This window comes from Vitis vinifera, chromosome 3 (assembly GCF_030704535.1).
Source record: "Vitis vinifera cultivar Pinot Noir 40024 chromosome 3, ASM3070453v1".
Taxonomy (NCBI): domain Eukaryota; kingdom Viridiplantae; phylum Streptophyta; class Magnoliopsida; order Vitales; family Vitaceae; genus Vitis; species Vitis vinifera.
This window is the reverse complement of record NC_081807.1, coordinates 16,768,982-16,786,352: the sequence shown is the minus strand read 5'-3', so window position 1 is coordinate 16,786,352 and position 17,371 is coordinate 16,768,982. Positions and strand designations below refer to the sequence as shown.

The 17,371-nt window shown below is 32.5% G+C and overlaps 1 pseudogene; it reads left to right on the top strand.

Moving 5' to 3' along the window:
• The first annotated feature begins 10,208 nt into the window (after positions 1 to 10,208).
• On the top strand, positions 10,209 to 11,336 carry LOC100853204 (uncharacterized; annotated as a pseudogene).
• Positions 11,337 to 17,371: the final 6,035 nt, after the last annotated feature.

The window sequence follows — 17,371 nt, the reverse complement described above, 5'->3', positions numbered from 1 at the left end:
ACTTTATTTCCTAAAAATTTGTATATTAATCTGATTTGATTAAGCAAATTATTGAGTGGATTAAGAGGGTGTTTATTTTTTTAGCTTTTTACTGAAAATAATTTACTTTTAAATTTTAAGTAGTTTGTTTTTTTATTTTTTCATAATTTATTATAAATTTTTTATTGAATAAAAAAAATGAAAATATTTTATTTCTTTTTTAAAATAAAAAATAATATATTAGTTTTTTTTACTTTTTAATATTTAATAAAAATAAAATATTATAAAAACAAACAAATTAATACTTAACGTTATTAAATACTATTTAATTTTAAATTCTATTTATAACTAAGTAAAAAAAACAAACAAACAAATGTCACCTAAGAGTTGTAAATTTCTTATTTTTTCAAGAATCTTCTTTTAATTGTCATTTTTTTTTTATCATATGGTCATATAGTATGAAATTTATGTGATATATGCTAAAATGGTAACACTAGGTAGATTTTGAGGATAATGAAAGTGTTAATGACGTATTTATGCTAATTTTTATATGAAAAGTTCATCATTATTTTTACCATAAAAATATTTTGGATTCAAATTGAAAAAAAAAATATTAAAACTATTAAAAATAATATATTAAAGGATATAACTAAAACTTTATATTTTCATAATATTATATATATATATATAGTAGCTTGTCAATCTTGGAATTTATGTTAATTTAAACGATAATCTTATGATACTAATTTGATATTATACTAAATTTTAATATAAAAAAAACATTAAATAGGAACTTAAGATTATAAAATATAAATTTCAAGTAGTTATTTAAAAATAATTAATATTTCATACAATTTTTTTAATAAAATATAATACCTTTGACCATTTAACTACTATATTTTAATAACATAAGTATTATTTTTTATCATTTTAGATACTATTTTTAATAGGTGAGTGCATAAAATTTAAATTATTTTCATAAGATTATTATTTTATAATTATTTTTATATAAGAGTGTGAAAATACATTTTTCTAATTTATTAAATAAAATTAAAAAAGAATAATATTGAAAAAAAAAGCTAAATGTTAAAAATAAATAAATAAAAAATAAAATATGAGACTATACCAAATAATATAAAATAAAACTTCTTTTTAAGGAAACTTTAGGGTAGGGGTGGCATATCAAATGTTTGAAACACTACCTTCGTATATCCACCATTTTTAATTTAACGTCCGAATCCCACATTTGGTAACCTAGGACAGGTGGTGGGACCCATGTCCAAACCCAGGTTGAATGATTACGTCGTAGTTAAGTTAAAAAAAAAATTTAGTTGGAAGTGTGCTTTTCCGTCAATTAACCATGCCACATCACAGCAGTGAAATAATAATGGCAGCGTTGTAGCCTCGTACTCGTGATGTCCCCCACAGTGTAGGACTCGTTCAATTTCTCGTGACGCGATAAATTGGGGGAAGAAGTGGCCTGTGGGCAGAAAATATCTGGTGTGTTTTAGGGTTTTGGAGCGACGGTCTTCTAATCAATCCCATCATGTCATTCGTCATTCACTCATTGTGGGATTAGCAAACCGGAGTCATCATCTCTTCTCGCTCTTCCTCTAATCAGGTAGGTATGATATGATCCATCATTCAATGCCTCTGGGCATGGACGAAAGTTTATTTACACCTACCTTTATTGGTTCGGTTTCTTTCTCCATCGATATTCTAATATTTATATATAATTATTTAATATTTAATAAACTTTTTTAAGCATATGCCACCAATATGTGAAAATTACCGGAACACTTTACTACTCCTGAACATGGGATCCCAATCATTGGATCCCTTTTTCTTTTTCATTCTTCATCTTTATCCTATAAAGTTTATTTAACATGAAAATGAAAAAAAGTAGATGATCATTATCTCTAATTATCTAGATAAAGATAAGATTTATTAACTTAAAATTTATTTACCATGAAAAAAATCAACTTATCATAATCACTAATTATTTAGATAAGAATAAAATAACAAAATGAAATAAAATATTGTGTTAAAGAAAAAAATTATTAAAAATATTTATTTCATGCTATCTTAAAAAAAATATTTATTTCATATTTTTTTTTATTAATATTAAAGAAAAAGAACTAATTTTATTATAGCATAATTTTAACATAATGTTCTCAAATATTGTTATTTTGCTCATAAAATGACTAAAAATGCTTAGAAAATTAGTAAGCTCCCAAAATTAGTCATTTGACTTCATCAAATTGTAAATTTTCATAATGATGCAAACAAATTCGATGAAATGAGGAGTATGTCGTAGTATGACAACTACCAAAGGTCAAAAACCAAGTTGAGTGGTAATGAAGTCTGCTATCTCAAAGAAGGGGTGTGTCCTAGTATGTGACAATGACCAACATGAGATACAGAATGCCATAAAACTACTACACTTTGAGATATGCGCAACAATAATACCATGAAAAATGTCTAGGCCTTATCAAATGCCAAATGGAACCACACATCATGAGATTATGTTGATAAAACAAAACTAAATGATGGATAAAAGCAAAGCTAACCAAGGCTCTGATTCTAAATTCAAGTAAGTTAATAAGGATGTGTCAACTATCAAAATGAAGACATCATCACAAGTCCATCAACAATCTATATTCTTTGTATAACAATGTCATGTAAGAAAACATTCTTCACATCAAATTGTTGCAAGGACCAATCAAGATTAGTAGCTAAAGACAATATAATACGAATAGTATTCATTTTTTCCACTTGTGCAAAGATCTCTTGGTAGTCAATGCCATAAGTTTGGGTGAATCCCTTAGCTACTAATCTAGCCTTATACCTTTCTATCGTCTCATCAGCCTTGTATTTAATTGTGAAAATCCACTTGCAATCTACTATTTTCTTCCCTTTGGGAAGCTCAACCATATCCCCAGTCTCATTTTTTTTCCAAGGCTTGCATCTCCTCATTAATTGCTTTTCTTCAATTATCATCTCTAAGTGCCTTTTGAATTGTGTTTGGAATTTCAACAGAAGACATTTGGGTAATAAAGGCTCAGTATGTAGATGATAAACGATGTAATGAGGCAAGTTTTGAAATCAGATGCTGAGTGCATTTTCTAGTCCCTTTCCTCAATGCAATGGGCCAATACAAATCATTATAGACACTAGAATGAGTATTTTCATTACATGATTCAAGGTTGGATGATTGGATATGAGAGGATGTTGTGGATTTTCCCTTCCTCGAATACACTTTTAGTTTGGAGGTGTTTGCTGGTAGCATGTGTGCCCTTTCTTTGAACTGAATCTCAAGTTCATTGGCTGGAATTTCAGTGGGAAAATTTTCTATGATTAGCTCTTCATTAGGAGTTTGTTGGAATTTCTTATGTTCACTAGCTGATTCATTAGATGAATTGATGGCTGGAACATTTGGAACAATAGGGAGTGTTGGTGCAGAATATGAAAATTCTAAGGCTGAAACATTTTGGACAATAGGAAGTATTGATGCAAAATATGAAAACTTTAGGCCTGAAACATCTTGGATAGTAGGGGAGCTTGATGTGTTTGAGGTAGAAACATTTGGCACATTAACCGGTTGTGGAAGGACACCCTCACCATTCTCACAATTCCTAGGAAAAATTCCTGACAACTTATCTTCCATTCCTCTAATCTCCCCTTAAAGATAAGTGTGTGTGAAATATGGTTGACTCTCAAAGAAGGTAACATCCATGGTGATATATGGCATTTTTTAGGGTGAATAGTAGCACTTGTATCCCTTTTGATTGGAAAAATATCCAAAAAAGATACACCTAAGAGCTCTTGGGTCAAGTTTGTCTCTAGATTATTTGGGAAAGTGAATAAAAGATACACACCCAAATATTTTAGGACGAAGTGTTCCAATACCCTTAAAGTTAGGGAAAGACTTTGAAAGTACATCAATAGGGGATTTAAAGTCTAAGACTCGAGAAGGCATTTGATTTATTAAAAATGTAGCAGTCAAAATGGCTTTCCCCTAATATGTTTTTGGAAGACTCATTTGAAAAAGTAAAGATCTAGCAACTTCCAAGCGATGTCTGTTTTTTTCTCTTTGCTACCTCGTTTTGCTGTGGGGTATCTACACCTGAAGATTGATGCATAGTACCTTCGTTTTGAAGATAGGTGGCAAGATCATGGTTGATGTATTCCTTCCCATTATTTGACCTTAAGGTATGGATTTTGGTGCCAAATTGGGTATAAACGAATTTGTGGAATATCGGGAAAATGAAATTAACTTTTGATTAGGATTTTAGGAAATAAACCTAACTGGTATGAGTGTTGTCATCTATGAAGGTAACAAACCATCTAGAACCCAAAATGTTTGGAATTCTAGAGGGTCCCTAAACATCAGTATGTGTTAAACTAAAAGGAGATGTTTCTTTTTTATTTCTTATTGGAAAGGGAACACGATGGTGTTTTACAAGCTCACAAACCTCACAATGAAAATCATAAGATTTAGTTTTGCCAAACAATGTGGGAAACATTTTTTCCAAGATGAAGAAAAGTGGGTGCCCCAACCATTTGTGCCATAGCCATATTTGATCAACTTTTGAGGGATTGTTGGTGGTAATAAGATCTTTGGGATAGAATCACCAATCTTCCAATGTGTATTGAGGTAGTAGAGTCTACATTTCCTCACAGCATGACCAATCATCTTCCTCGTTATTTGGTCTTGAAAAACACAATAGGAAGGGGTAAATGTGTAACCACCCATACCAACCATGTAGATATTGTCCGCTTTGGGCCCAAGGGGGCCCTCACGACTTTAAAATGCGTCTATAGGTTTACAAGGAGTCCATACTTATATAGCACCAGGAACTTTCCTCTTTATCTGATGTGGGATGTCACAAACACCCCTCCATGCAGACACAACATCCTCGTTGTGTCCCATAAGATTGCGGGGCCAAATAGACAAACACCCCTTGTGGGGCCAAACAAACACCCCTTATGGGGCCAAACAAACCCCCACACTGGGGTTGGGGATCGACTCTGATACCATTTTGTAATGACCCATACCCAACCATGTAGATATTATCATCTTTGGGCCTAAGGGGGCCCTCATGACTTTAAAATGCGTCTATAGGGTTACGATGAATCCATACTTATATAGCACCAGGATCTTTCCCCTCTATCCGATGTGGGATGTCACAAAATTTTACAAAGCAATTCAAATCTTTAGTGATTTTATTGACAGATAAGAGATTACAAGACAAGTTTGGAACATCTAGCACATTTTGCAAGGTCAAAGAGTGATGGAGGCTATGCCTTGACCGATTATGGAAGAAAAAGTGCCATTAGCAACCTTCACTTTTGTTCTACTTGAAAGTATTGTATAATTGGAAAAAAATTGGAGTGACTGGTCATATGTTTAGTAGCACTAGAATCAATGATCCAAATACTCGATAAACAATCCTTGAAGGCACTTAAAGCTTCGATATTACTTGTTTGGACAAAAGAGCATGAGTCGGTTTTGTAGTGGGAATTTCAGCACATGTGTCAAGCTGGTTGAGAAGTGTTTTCAGCTTTATGCTCCTTGCTGAGTAATATAGGTTCTTATTCATTGGGAGAGAGATTTTCATGAGAGACATCAATGGTGGCAGCTTGATGTGCCTTTCCAGATCTTGTGACAGGTTTTCCTCCTCTATTGCTTCCCCCTTTACTTCTTAACTAAGGCTTGACATGGGGTTTCCACCAAGATTAATGTATATGTCTTGGTTTGTGACAATAATTAAACTAAAGTGAATCTTTATCATTTGGTTTTCTTCTTTCTACTTTGGATTCCATCGACTTGAAATTTCCAGCAGTAGTTAGTGCTGAATTTTCTGGAGTGTAACCTCCTAGCATCACAACTTGACAACTTTCTTCTTCAATCACATAGGATTAAACCTCTTGGGTGGATGGAAGAGGTTCTTTCCTAATATTTTTACTCTTACTTGGTCTAATTCAGGATTAAGACTAGCCAAGAATTCAAATACTCTCTCTTTCTCCATTATCTTCTTCAATCTAGTACCGTCTTCGGTAACAACCATTTCTATGTGTTGGTAATGAACTAATTACAACCATAGGCTTCACAATTTATTGTAATATTCAGTGACTGACCAATTTCCTTGCTTTGTAGCATGAATTCGACACTTCATTCAACTCATACACTTGTGTTGCTATTCCAATCCTATAATAAGTTTGATGGATGGCATCCCAAATCTCTTTGGCTGTGGAGAGAAACAAGTATGTTTGGTTAATCTCCGGTTGCATGGAGTAGCGAAGACATGACCATGAAATTTTCCTTATCCCATAATTCATATTGTGGATCATTGAAGTTCTGATTTGGCACCCTTGATTAAACCATCTTCCCTTTACTTTTAATGAAAAGTTTGGTTGATTGGGAACATTAGGAAATTCTGGCCATTGGGATTTTGAGTGTTGATTTGGAGTGTAGGGCTGTTATTATGATGGGTAGATAAAGGTGGTAAGGTTTGGAAAGTAAAGGAGGGATTGAAGGGTAGGGTTGTTTGAGAGGATGGTGTATTTTCACTAGTTTCAAACATTTTAGGGAAAAGACAACAAGGTATTTTGTTTTTTGTTTTTTTTTTTTCCCCCTGGAGTAAACAAGATATGAGCTTGAGGAAATTATAATGGGAACTAAGGAACCAACAATAAAGGCTAGCTAAAAAGAGGGAATAAGCTACAACAATGAAGGTTGTATGTGACTGAGCAATGAAGACTCTATGGATCTTGGCATAGTCAAACTTATGGTTTTGATACCATGATGAAAAATAATCTCCCGTATATCTTTTCATTATGATTTACAATACATATATACAAAGAATAACTAATGAGATCCCTTAAATTAGGCTACCTATAAAAAAACAAAATCCCTAAAATCAAGTAATCTAGTTGCAAGGGTCCTATATGGAATTTACTCAGATTCTTGGTACAAGAATCATGGGCCAGCTTTTACAAGAAAGGAAAAATATGGTAGGAGAAATCAGATATATATGGAGAAAAAAATAATTGCTGATTTTTTGGCCTATTCTTCTAATAGTTTTGTCTTGGGTCCAACATTTAGGTTAAACCTTTTATAAATTAAGGGCTTACTTGGCTACCAATTAACCCTTTAAATGGAGAAGGAAAAAAGAGATTAAGAAGATGAACTGAAGGACTTGTTGGCCATTATAGTGGATGAGCTCATGTATAATCATTATTTTATTATTGATTAAATAAAAGAAAAAAACTAGTGAGATTGATGGATGGACAAGGAGTTTAGGTGGATATTAACTCTAATTGGAAGGATGATAGAACAATGGAATATCCTTGTGATTCCTTGAAGGATTCTACTAGTGATAGTCATGGTAGTATTGATGATTATTTGATGAAATCATAAAAGAGAGTTAGATTTTGGAAGAAAGAAAGAGGAACTATATTAGAAACCATTGAAAATGATAGACAATTAATTTGATTATTATTAATTATATGATTTTCTTATTATGAAACTTTCATGTTTTTTTATTAGTATGCGTATGTAGAGGGTAGACAAAGTTCAAATGCAATCCTCATAGCAAATGAAGCCATTGACTCAAGGCCCAAAAACACTAAGAGTGGGTATTGTGTAAGTTGGATATCAAGAAGGCATATGATTATTTTAAATGGGCTTCTTCTAGCACTTTTGGAAAGAAATGTGATTTGGTTCTAAGTGGAGGGATGGATTAAGTGGTATATATCTATAACGTGCTTCTCCATATTGATTAACGAGACACCAACAAGATTTTTCTAGAGTTTTGGAGGCTTTAGGGCAAAGATCCTTTATCCCCTTATCCTTTCATTATGGCCATGGATGCATACTCTTGTATTCTAAATGGGAAATAGGAATGGGGCCTTCCTTTCTTTTGCTATTTTTAGTTAGTGGAAGAGGAGTGGGTATGGACATGTCCCACATATTATTTGCAAATAATACTCTTATTTTACATGATACCAATAAGGAACATAGGGAGTACTTGAGTTGGGCATTCATATGGTTTAAGGCAATCTTAGGGTTAAAAATCAATTTGGATAAAACTAAGTTGATATGAGTAGGGTTGCTAATATGGAGGACCTAGCTAAGGTATTAGGTCGTGGATCCTGTGCCCGCCTCACCAATTATTTGGGTATTCAGCTAGGAGCTCCTTTCATATCTTTATGAGATTGAGATGTTAGTGGAGGAAAGATTTTAAAAATGGCTCATCGTGTGGAAGAGACAATACCTATAAAAAGGAGGAAGACTTACTTTGATCAAACACCCTAATTTACTGATTAACTACTTTTCATTATTTATCATACTGAGAAAAGCTAGGAAAAGATCCAAAGAGATTTCCTTTTAGGGGAAAGAGCTTTTGAAAGAGAGTTGTATATAGTGAATTGGTCAATAGTTTGCATGGATAAGAGGAATGGGGGCTTGGGTATTAAAAGTTGTTCATTCTTAATAAGGCTCTTCTCGGTAAATGGTATTGAAGATTCATAATTCAAAACAAATCCCTTTGGAAGTGGGTGATTATAAGGAAAGTATAGGGAGGAAGAGTGGGGATGGTGCTCTAGAAGAGTGAAGGAAGGGTGTGGGTGTCAGTGTGAAACACAATCAAGAGCTGGTGAGAGGTGTTTAACAATAGAATTAGATTGAGGATGGGAAATGGTTAGCAAGTGAAATTTTGTAAGGATAAGTGGTGCAATGACAAACTACTAGAATAGGTCTTTCCTATGTATTTCTCAATAGCCTCCACTAAAGATGCATAGGTAGCCAAGGTGTGGGAGCTAGAAGGGGTTGAGGTTTTTGAAACCCTAGGTTCACAAGATGGATTCATGATTGGGAGTTAGACGATTAAAGTATAAAATAATTTGGTTGAATTTGATATATGGCAAACTCATAGTTCAATACTTTTGTTCATCTTTATCTAATGGAAGAATGGAGGCGTTCCCCTCTTCCATTGTTTTGAATCAGTTGGTTCTAGTGAAGGTCGGCTTTGTCACTTGGGAAACTATATGGGGAAGAACACTACATTGGATCACTTTAGAAGGAGTGGGAGCATGCTGAACAAATGCCACCTGTGAAAGGAGAAGAATAATTGGTTAATCACGTCCTCCATTGCTACAATGGGGTCATGCTATGACAACTAATTTATAATGTCTTTTGAGTATGATGGACAATGTTTTCGATAGTCAAAGATGTCCTTATGAGTTGGCATAGATCTTTTGTTGGTAAGAAGAGGAAGAAAGCTTGGAGAGCAACTCCTTTGAGCTTATTTTGGATAATATGGAATGAGAGAAATAAGAGAGAGCATTTAAAATACCGAAAAATTGGATCAAGCAATCAAACAATTCTTCATATATAATTTTTTGAAGTTGGTTAGAGTATACATAGGAAACTGTTCATTGCCCATGATATGTGCTTTATTAATTGGCTTAGCTCTAATTAAGACGAGAATGTTGTTTTTTTGTGTACTCCTCTGCCATGTTATGGCCTTTTGGCATCTTTGTTTACATATTATATGCAATTGTGTACCCTTTTGTTAGACTCCATTAATATAGTTGATCTTTGCCTACAAAAAAATGTTGTTTTATCAGTATTTTTCAGATTTTTTGAGATATTTTTTTCTTTTTTATTATTTATACATTTTTGTCTAAGTTGAGGCTTATGTCTTGTTCTTGATTGAGGCCTCATTTGGGCTAAACCCCTCAAACCACATTTAGGCTTTTAGAACATTGCATTAGAAGATGTTGAAAAATAAGGAAAATGGCATATGATACAAGTTATGTGTGGACAATTGTGGGTATAAGTACCCTCTTTAAAGCAATCAATCTGGGGCCAAGTTCACTGGAACCTCTCTTTGAGTAAAGGTGTTCTAATCGTGATGATAGATACTCAACACTGAGAATCCCTTTTTGCATTCAGGACCTGTCATGTCATCAATAAATATTATGGTTTTTTTTAATTTGAAAACTGAAGATTTCATAACTTGGGTTCATTATTCACTGTGTGCACTTCTCTTTATTTGAATAGCAATAAATCCATTATGGTGACAACCGATACTATATGCCCATCCATAATGATGTCGGTAACAACTAAGTTCAGTATTCAATAACTCTATGACTACAACCAGAAATCATTTGCTTTTCTATTTTTAAGTTCTATTTTTATGAAGTTATCAATAAAAATATGTTTCTCCTAAATGCTTGGATAACTCTATATCAAGTGTTTAATGTACATATGCTTATTTTCCAATGAATGTCGTTCCAAACGCAAAATGCCTTCTTTGTATCCCCATGCTGAAGGCATACTATATGCCCTCAAATTGTAGGGAATTGATATGGTTATAGCTTCTAGATCACCAACTCCAGATATAGCAAAAACAGTTCTTGACAAATTGGGCATCAAGTCAATGCTTGTAGCCTAGGTGACTTGTAATTGAATTCTATCTTATATTGCCAAAAAGATGTAGAAGGGGAGAGGTTCAACCAAATATTAAACGAGGAGACTCAGAAATGATGAATCCTCTGTTTTAGCTAACATCACTAGGCATGAGCAGCCGGTCACAGCATTCTAAAACGTAACAGATGTTGAATCAAATTTTATTTCTTTTTATCAATTATTGTCACTGATTTGGTACCTTTTTGACATCAATGCAAGTTGTAGTAGCACACAGAAGATTTCTAAATGACTGTTGATGGTGGAACTCTTTGCGTTTCTTTTTTTTTTCTTTCCCCCTTCTTTTCATGATTCATAAAAACTGACTGGTAAGGACTGATAAGCAAGTGCCCACGTAAAATCTTTACACATCTCTTTAATATACCTTTTTTGGATTGCCCAGGAAATATTTTCCAGTTGGTCACACAAGACAGCATTTCCAGAGAATTCATAGGACTGGGGTGCCCTTTAACTCCATTCTTTTTTTCGATGATGAAGATAGGAATATTGATTCGGTAAAAATGGCATCCAACATTTCCTCTTCTTTGTTTGCTGATATTTGGATGACTTGGAATTGGCAGGTTTCCAAAATGGGAGTAACAAGCATTTTGGTAGGCAATGGGTTAAATATTGGAGCATTAAGGCAAGGGCTCACGAAATTCTCTCAAAACTCAGCTTCATCTGGAAACACCAAACAGAACTGAATGCTATTTTGGAAAAGATTGTTCCCAGATGTAATTCTTATATGTGGTTGCTTATGGCATATACCTATCATATGGTCTTAAAATTCCAATTACACTCTAAAATCATATGAAGCCTAGCATGCTAAAGTCATAATGACAACACTCAACACCATTGGTATTCTATCTTTCCTTTGTTTTTCTGCACTTTGACCAATTATTGTGATTCAAAAACAAGATAGCAGATGCCCCTTCTTTTTCCATTCACCTCATTCACCTAATTAAATTTAAAATAAATTAATTTTATTCATGAATTTGTTGTAAATGAGGTGGTGAATGACTATCATTGAAGTTCATTTATGAATATTCGTTTACTCATCTTCAAGATGAGTATTAAATGGAAGTAGTTCAGCAAGATCCTTTGTATAATTGACATCCTCGAACAAGAAAAGTTCTCTTTAGTACTTTCTTTGGTTCTTCCAATTCTTCTCTATACATTTTATTTAATTTTATTTTTCCATTTATTTCTAGTTTTATAATAGAATTGACTTTGGCTGACGTATATATATGGAAGAAAAAATGTGAGTGAGGCTGAAGGTACGAAGTCATGGGTCCAATAGTGTAAAGCAATAGGACTAAAAATACAAAGTAATGGACAAATCGATGGTAATAGTCGACTCAATATCAACGAAATCCCTAAGCAAATGTCCTTTGGTATCGATTGTTTTGCAGTGCACCCATTTTTATCACGTTTTATTAATATTGTTTTAGTTTAAACTTTATCATTGAAGTATTTATACATATGCGTGTACGGATGAATTTATATAAGTGGAAGTATGGAGAGTTTGTCTATTTTTTCATACCCAAGATACCTTTAAAGATCTTTTGTTTTATCCAAAATATTTTTTTAAACTAATCTTTTGGGTGCTTACATCCAATTTCCCCCCCCCTTTTTTTTCTTTTTTTATTTATTTATTATGTCAATCAAGTTTTTTATTTATTTTAAAAATTAAATACATCAATAGAAAAATTTGTTATTCATAAATCACTTAGAAAGAGGAAACAACACAATGATAATCAAAGTCATTTATCTCCTAAAGTTGCATATAACTATATCATCTACATGGACTATCATGCTACTAGCGGTCTTCTTTAGGGTGGTTAAATTTCTAAGGCCATTATTTGTGCCACCATCCTTCAATTCATTTACTTTCTCATTCTTACTTTAATTTATTATGTAAATTAAAAATTTTAGAGTAGTTATGTACTATATAAATTAAATGCATGAATTACCATCTTATTACGTATAAATCACTTGAGAAGAGTAAGTCATATACATTGATAATCAAATTCACTCATATTTTATAATATGAAATTTATTTCTTTACTTATATGGATTGTCCTCTTTTGTTTTTTTTTTCCATGTATACTTTTTTTTTTGCTGTCATATAAACACTTTTTTTTTTTTTTTTTTTGTTTTCTCCACTTTTTTTTTCATGCTTTTATTTTATTTTATTGTTACACCTTTTTTTTTTTGTTGCATATGTTTTCTCTACATACATAATTTTTTTTCCAACCCTTTTTTCTTTTCCGTGCACTTTTTTTTTTTTTCCACACACATATTCTCATATTCAAATGCACATGGAAAAAGGTTATGGATAAGTTATTCAATTAAACTTTGAGAGTTTTATTTTTACACTTTATCCATATATCTAAACTTTGCATCTTAATATAACAAAAAGAAAAAAAGGGAATTAACTTAATATATCCACCGCATACATATTTTTTAGATACACGATACTTTTTTTTTTCCTTCTTTCTCATCTTTAACATTTATCTCTTTCTTCCTCACACATTTTTAAATTTATGAAAAAATCATTACCAATTTTAGTAACGATGGTTAATCCAACCATGGTTTCTAAAAAAGAATGGGACAAGAAGGATTTGCATTGACTACATTGATCTTGACAAAGCTTGCCTAAAAAATAATCATCTAATTTGCAAGATTGTTCATTTGGTTGATGCTATATCAAGAGATGAACTCTTAACATTCATCAATGAGTATGTTGGATAAAATCATATCCCCATGCGTGAAAAAGACCAAGAGAAAATGGCTTTCATCACTAGTTCGTACTAAAAATCCTTTGGTTTAAAGTTTAAAAGAGAATAATTTTGGGAAGGAAAAAAATATAACAAAAGGGTTTAAGCCATACTTATCATTGAAACTTACTGTTCTTGAACCAAAAATAAAAAAGAACTAATAGTTGTATAGTGGCTAAGTCATCTCCACAAGGAATTTTATATTAATTATCCTAGATATATGAATTTTTAGGCTATGAGTACTAGTTGGAAGCTCTAAAAAAGAAATATTTTTGCTAGTGAGAGAGGGAGGAGTCATATAAACTAAATAATAATAATAATAATAATAATAAAGAACAAACTCAAAGAACAAATATTCATTAAGGTTCCTTCTCTTAGGTTCAACTTGCCAACAAGGCTTTGATTATATGCTTATGGCTTTAAAACCAAACCATGGGTTTATACTAAAGGGGTTTCAAAATAACATATCAAGGGAGAGACAAGTTGTGTTGTATGTAGATCAATGAGGTCATGTTAAACAGAAATTTGGCGATCTTAGTTCAAATTGACTAGATGTGTTCTTTAATTTGACCAAAGGTATGACTGGATCCATTCTAAGTAATTAATTTCAAAATATTGAACTAGGCAGTAAGTTGTATTTCCTTGAAAATCAATACTTATGTTTCTATGTTGACTCTCTTATACATTGATGATTATGCATTGGGTTATTGAATATGAGATTATGATTAATTCTGACCTTTAATCTTGAAATTTCATTCTTGATGGATTGACATAAACTATCTGCAATAACATACTTCATCTATATAGATTGAGCTAATGTTCAAAGTTTATGAACTTAATTATCTACTCATTATCGTTAAATTTTCTTTCAATTGGTGTCAATCCTTGTTTATATTTCAGTTAGTTGAATATTCTATCCCTTGTTAGAATTTAATTCTGGCTCTGGTAGCTTGAGCGTTGCATTCATTGTATTTAACGCTCAAGTTTACAAGCCTTATCCAACATCTTTATCACTTAAGTGTTCTTAGTTACATCCAACGACACATCCTTCAAGTGTCTTGCTTAAGCGCTAATCTACATCCAGTGGTACGTTTGAGTATAAAAACCAATCAAGTGCACCTTTTGTCATTTCAAACATTTTCCTATCATCTCAAGCACTTTGGGATTCTATTTATTTATCATTTGAGGTTAGTTATCTTCTTTTTCGAGTTTTCGACTTCATAATATTGTTTTTCGCATTATTTAAGACATTTCTAGCAATTTAGATTTTTTTAGTATGTTTCTCGTTTTCGTGTCTTTTCATATCCCCTAGTTATGTCTAGCCGCAGGCATCAACAAGAGGTGACTCTACCTGGGTCACCTGAGCCCATTCAGGGCATCGCTCTTCAGGATCCTTTTGACCCTTCTAATCTCCATTTAAGGTGTTTCTACTCTCATGAGGCACATGATCATTTCTATGCTCACTTTCAAAGTCGTCGCATTAAGGTTGAGCATTTTTTCAACCTTCATGCCTTTTAGAACACTCATTTTCCAACCATTCTGAGAGAGAGAGGGTGAGAGTCCTTGTTTACCTTACATGGTTCTTATTAACCTCTTCTTAGAGTTCAAGAGAGATACCCAATAGCGATGCCTCGTGAAAAATGTTATTGTTTGAATTGTCTATCTCTCTAGAACTAATCTTAGTCATATAAGCTTCTTCCCTGGGTTTTCACTAGTTATGTTATGGTTGGTGAATGCACCCTACACTTTACTATTAAATTATTAGGTCTTATCTAGCTTCTTTTATGTTTGGTTGATTTGCGTACATGTATATTCCTCTCAATCTTTGCTTTGTACGTTGGTGTCATTACATGACTATGTTCCTTTTTCATGCTTACACAATGCATCAAGCAAAGTCTCTAACTATCCTGTTTTGCTTTAACAATATTATTTTATCCTTTACACTACTTTACCTTTGGTATAGTTTTCTATATATGTGTAGGTTATAGGGTTGGAAGATAAGTACTATAAAGCATTGCAAAGCATTCCCTTAGTTTAGTTTTAATTGAGCGTTAATGCGTGTTATATAAACTCCATTATGAGGGTATGGGTAGGTTTATGTAATGATGTTTTGTCATAAAATTGCCAAAAGGGGAAATTGCTAAGACATTGAGTCTTGTTTATATGTTGGCAATTTTGTTCCAATTTATGTTTTGTCATATAAGTCTTTTTAGATAGTGACTTACTCTCCATTGAAAATCAAGGGTTGTTGTTCGTCCAATTAGGAAGTCATAAGTATGTCTAAAAAGGTTTGGCTTGTGGCATATAAAGGCTTATTTAAGGTATAAATGGTTTGGTACCGTTTTTGAGCTTAAAAGGTTTTTTAAAAATGTTTTTCCAAAAAATGGGGATCGTTCAAGCAATTAATCCCACTCAAGCGGTTAGAGTGCTAAAGCGGTCTAAGTCCGCTCAAGTGATTATGACAATTCTATCGAGTTTAGAAACATATTTTGAATGAATTTCAGTCCAACTCTAATTTAGAAACTTGAATACCAAAATCCTTATGGCTTTTGCCTATAAATACCTACCTTGTGACCCTTTGAGGGTTAGAGATCATAGAGATCTTAAAGTTTGTTGGAGACCTCTCATTCTTTAAAGGTACTCCTTGTGAAGAAAAAGACTAATTTGCCACATCATTCTCATTTTGTCATTCAAGGATTCGATTCTTTAAATTGTTGGTTGAAGTTCATAATCCCTTGGGAGGGACCGAAGGATCTACTAGGGAGCAACAAGTAGTTGTTATGTCGTGAACGTGGATCAAGTTATAGGTATTGAAGAGTAAATCTTTAGGTTAAAGTAGCAAATAAATCCGTGTGACTTGATTTTGAATAGTGGATTTCCATTAATAGATCTTAAACCTCGTGGTTTTTTATTTCCATAGTTTGTAGGGGTTTTCCATGTAAAAATTTTGTGCCTCATTGTCTATCTCTTTAGATTTGATATTACGTTTGAATTGCCTAAAATAGTTTAATTTGTTTTAACCTAATATCTTGCAAGGTTATTTTAAAAGGTTGAAGATATTGAATAGATTGGATTGATTGGTTAATTGGTTGTTAAGTTTGTTAGGTTGGTTATTCTTGTGGTTATTATTATTCCTAACATATTTCAACATATATTGTTAATCTTTGGATATCAATTAACCATAAAAATCATATTTTTATTGGGGTGAAATCCTTTTTGAATATCCAGGTTATCCTTAGAATATTTTGAGATGAGAAAAAATGCTTATAATTAAAAAAATATTAATTTAATTTTAAAAATCACTCATTCACCTCCTTCCCCCCCCCCCCCCCCCCCCCTCTCTAGGTATTCTCTATTGGACTTTCAATTATTCAAGGGGTATATCATAGCAATACCCATATTTTTTTTAGGTGTTGTTGTTCTTCTTCTTGGTAGAAAAACCTAAAGAACCTTTGAATTTCATATGAACACCCTATAATCTTTGAGAATTCCCTTAGCCATCTCAAAGGAAAATGGCAAGGTCTCTAAGATCATATGAAAACAAGTGTTCATAACTATCATAAGAGTAGCCTATCAAAGATAACCTACCCTTATCACCAAAAAACCATTACAAACTCGAAAGAAAATATCAAAGTGTTTGGTAATAGACATGTGTTGCTATTACAACACATTATCCAAAGATCCAAGTATTAGACACATGGTCTTCTAAGCCATCTAATACCACCTTAATATACCACTTTTTTCCTTTTTCTAGGTTAGTTCATAAGGAATAGCTAGCTCTGCCTAAACTAACTTCTATATAATTAGTTACTATATCCAAAATAATATTAAGTCTAATTGATTAGTTGGGCTTGGTCCATTATGAGAAATATAGTGATAATAAACCAACATTTGATATATGTAACAAAGAATATAACCAAAGCATACGACATATTTGAGCATTCAAGGTATTTGGTAATTAATTTAGCAAAAATGTTGTGCTCTCAAACTACATATCCTTTTGCAAGGTATCCTAGTATCATAAGAATCAAGCCTATGGTGGGTAGGTCATGACCTTATTACTAGTTAGGGACCCTCTCAGATTGATTTTCTTACCTTAACCATGAGAGGTATTTAAAGGCAAGATCAACATACATTT